Genomic DNA, 4,406 nt, shown 5'->3' on the forward strand with positions numbered 1-4,406 from the left:
GATGGTACAGTGTCAATCGCCGAAAGAAACAACGCTCTGGAAATGAACGGAAGTATTTGTCTATGTAATTTGCGTTTGTGAATGAATGCTTTGCTATTGTAATGCTTCAAAGATGATAATTTGGGGTAGAATCAAGAAGGTGGTTAATGAGAAAAGGTTTGCTATTCTTTTCAAAGATGATAATTTGTCTTTAAATTGTTGAAAACTGGACGTTACTGATACTAAACGGTAAAAGTAAAATGCAAGATTCTATAGGGTTATGAAATTGGCTCAGCTGATTTCCCTTGTCATGTGCACTTTAGGTGCCTCTAAAGGTGATGAAGGTAGCTTCGATCAAAACGAGGGAGAGAAACACATATCCCGCCTGTTGGAATGATAACTATTATCTCCGTCCAATCGTATTCTAAATTATCCAAATGGGTCAACATCGTAAGCACCCTAGATTTTATTCGCATAGGAATACTATACGAAAAAATCTTGCTCCACGCCATCTCCGGAACTTTCTTAAACCCGTGCATGTATAAATATATCATTCTGACTATATTTCTACAAAGTTTATCAATCTATACTGGTATATATCCATCAATTTATCGTTTTATCGATCAATATCTATCTACTAGACTGTCTATTTACCTATTAATCTAACAAACTAGCTATTCATCTATATGTTGTCATTTACATTCCTACTCAACAATTTACTGATTTATCCATTTATATCTATTTATCTTTTACCAATCTATCCATCACACTATTTACGACTCATCCAAACTAAAAATGTCGCTATTTACTATAATTATCCCTCCCTTTGTCTTTCTTTCTGTATTTATGTATATATTTACATCAATCTATATATCTAGTTTACTAATCCTCCCAATCATTACTAACCTTATATTGGAAACCTCTAGCAACTTAGAATTAATAGTGAATCTAAAATTGGAAAACTAGAGTTAGTAGAAAATTAGAGTTAATTTTTTCCTAAATAAATCATAGGGATAATTTGAGTAAATATACAACTCTGTCTCTCTCTCTCTTCCTCTCTAGATCTGTATATCTCTTTATTTCTCCCGATCTCTCTCTCTCTCTATCTCTCTCTTTATCTCTCTATATCTATCTATCTCTCTCTTTATCTCTACATATATCTATCTATCTCTCTATCTCTGAAGCTCTGTCTCTTTCTATCTCCATATCTATCTATCTATCTCTTTATCTGTCAACCCCTCTCTCAAGCTCTTTTTCGTTCTATCTCTATATCTATTTATCTCTGTATCTCTCCAACTCTCTATCTCTCAAGCTCTTTCTCTTTCTTACTCTATATCAATTTTTCTCTTTATCTCTCCACCTCTCTCTATCTTTCAAGAACTCTCTCAAGCTGTCTCTCTCTTTCTCTCTCAATCTCTCTACGTCTCTTTCTCTCAATATCTCTTTCTTTCTCTATCTCTCAATATCTCTCTCTTTCTCTCTCTACCTCTCTCTTTCTATTTCTCTCAATATCTCTCTCTTTCTGTTTCTCTCAATATCTCTCTCTTTCTATTTCTCTCAATATCTCTCTCTTTCTGTTTCTCTCAATATCTCTCTCTTTCTATTTCTCTCAATATCTCTCTCTTTCTGTTTCTCTCAATATCTCTCTCTTTCTATTTCTCTCAATATCTCTCTTTTTCTATTTCTCTCAATATCTCTCTCTTTCTATTTCCCTCAATATCTCTCTCTTTCTATTTCTCTTAATATCTCTCTCTTTCTATTTCTCTCAATATCTCTCTCTTTTTCTCTCAATATTTCAAGCTCTCTCTCTATATCTCTCTTTCTCTCAATATCTATCTCTCTCTCAATCTCTCAAGCTCTCTATCTATCTCTCTCTTTCTCTTTCTCTCAATCTCTCTTTCTATCTCTCTCTTTCTCTCTTTATCTTTCTCTCTATATGTCTCTCTCTCTCTGTCCATTTCTCTTTGTCTCTCTATCTTTCGCTCTCTATTTTTTCTATCTATATCTTCCTATCTCTCTTTCTTTCTCTCTATATATCTCTTTCCTTCTGTCACTCTATCGGTCTCTCTCAATCTCTCCTTATCTATCTATCCATCTCTATCTTTCTGCATCTCTTTTTCGCTCTCTCTGTATCTCTCTATAGCTCTCTTTAGCTCTCTATATCTTTCCCTTTCTCTCTCTATCCGTCTATCTCTCTTTCTCTTGTTCTCTCTCTATCTCATTATCTCTGGATCCATCTATCGTCCTCTCTGTGTCAGGGATGAGATGTCTAATACTAGATCCAAGAGGGATCCATCGCATGTAAACTAACTTCCATTCTCCACAAACGCGCAAGTTGCAGATCGTGAACATGGAGGAAGCAATGAGCAAAGAAGGAAAAACGCAACAATGTGATACAGCCAGGATAGCGCAGCTTTCGGCCAAATCTTCTTCCCTCAGCGGACAGAGAATGAGCGTCTTGCACGTCGTTTCCAGGACGGCGTGCAGAGATATAAAATTGAATGCAGACATGAGCAGCTTTTGTAGATCTCCACAAACAGCAAGATTATGCTACAGATTTTTACAATGTGTGGATGAAGCTAAACTATAGAGGTAGATGGGGGTAAACTGCAAACAAGGAACAGCCAGAGGAATCTTCCTGGCCTTAGCTCGAGTTGTCGTCTTTCTCGTTTACCTGACCTAGAAGAGGCTGCGTGCAGACTCCTCTTCTCTCGTGACATGTATTCGCTCTGTACCCAGCTGGATAGATAGAGAGAGAAACAGGGATACAGAGGGGTCGCGCGTATCTAAGCGAAACGGCAGAAGAATACGTCGGGCTTCTGTTCCTTGACCAAGTGGGAGGAAAAACGTAGAGTGGGGAAAGAGGACAGAGAGAGTGGAAGAAGAGACAGAAAAAAGAACCGCGAAGGCTGAGGGGTTTCAAAAGAGGTGAGCTTTGGCTGCTTGCTGACGCTGGAAGTGTGAGATAATTATCTCAGTTTAGATGCCATTATTCAGACAAATTTATTTGTTCTGCTCTCTGCCTTCAGGGTGATTATTATATAGTATTTTTTAACTCGGCTGTTGCGGCCTGACGGGTCATGTGATTTTCCTAAAGGCAGAAAGAAGGTAGGATTTTAGAATCCTCTCTCTCTCTCTCTCTCTCTCTCTCTCTCTCTCTCTCTCTCTCTCTCTCTTTATCTCTCTGTCTCTGTCTCTATCTTTATCTCTCTTTCTCTCTCTCTATCTTTATCTCTCTGTCTCTCTCTCTCTATCTTTATCTCTATGTCTCTCTCTCTATCTTTATCTCTCTATCTCTCTGTCTACCTCTAGAATGTATTCTCATTGTTGCTTAATTCTTCTTCTGATGATTGATTCAACAAATGATAGACCTTTGTTTTATTTGATCTCTTCGACAGGTTTAATAATGAGCACAATTGGCATGTTCTTCTCTTCTGCTCGAGCTTCAGCAACTTGATTTTTCGATATTCCTTTTCATTTCTCATCGAAGAAGGGCATCTTCTGGAATTCCAAGCTGTTCATTGCATCACTCTTTCTACCCTCAATCTATCAATCTATCTATCTTTCTATCTAGCAATCCATATATATTTCTATCTACCCGTCTATCTATCTATCTATCTTTCTTTCTTTCTATCTATAAAGTTATTTATACATTTATCTATATATCATCTATTCATCTATCTATAAATCCACACAGTTACCCAAAGAAGGACCCCCCTAGATCTTGGCGAGAAGCCCATCCCACAAAAGATTACAAGGATCACGAGGGCGGCCAAGGCGAGACCTATCGAACGCTACCACAATGCCGGCGTTTCCGCTGCGCTACAGTCCATCGTAAGCACTCACTCTAGAGAGAGAAAGAACGAAACACCGAAGATTTAGAAGCCAGAAGCCAGCATTGCTGTACGGATAAGACATATTCCACTCACATTATAATACTCATTGGTACTTGCAGCAACCTTGTCTTATTTCCATGGCACAATCACATGCGAGCCCCCTACTCCTCATATCTCCATCCCCCTCAACTGTAGTTCTGTATGATAACCCCATCTCTCTGATTATTTTATTTTTTTGGTAACGCCACCTTAGACGTGTCTTCCTTCAACTGTGTAACGACGGGGATGTGACGGAATCAACTGCAAAGGAGAGGCGAAGAAGAAGAAGAAGAGACGATGATAGGGAAAAGCTGCGAGAGAAGTGAACTATTGGATATCCCGAAAAAATAAAAATAGAACTATTGGATATGGCGGTCAATCTTCCTTGCGTAGGCCCAGGAGTAGGCTAGAGAGAGAAGGTCGTCAGCGCTAGGAACCTCCTAGAAAGAAGCGTTGATATCTTAGACAGGAAAAGTCATGGCTACATGAACATATACACGGAAAAATTAGCAACTCTTGTATACCAAGAAAAGACTCAATTGGCATAAGTGC

At 38.4% G+C, this 4,406-nt stretch overlaps 1 long non-coding RNA gene across 1 annotated transcript; it reads left to right on the forward strand.

Moving 5' to 3' along the window:
* The first annotated feature begins 2,681 nt into the window (after positions 1–2,681).
* Positions 2,682–4,009, forward strand: LOC144713786 (uncharacterized). The gene is made up of 3 exons (XR_013584149.1): positions 2,682–2,907; positions 3,009–3,087; positions 3,378–4,009. It is a non-coding gene; the product is annotated as an uncharacterized LOC144713786 (long non-coding RNA).
* Positions 4,010–4,406: the final 397 nt, after the last annotated feature.

The sequence above is a fragment of the Wolffia australiana genome, chromosome 16, assembly GCF_029677425.1.
Source record: "Wolffia australiana isolate 7733 chromosome 16, ASM2967742v1".
NCBI classification, from domain to species: domain Eukaryota; kingdom Viridiplantae; phylum Streptophyta; class Magnoliopsida; order Alismatales; family Araceae; genus Wolffia; species Wolffia australiana.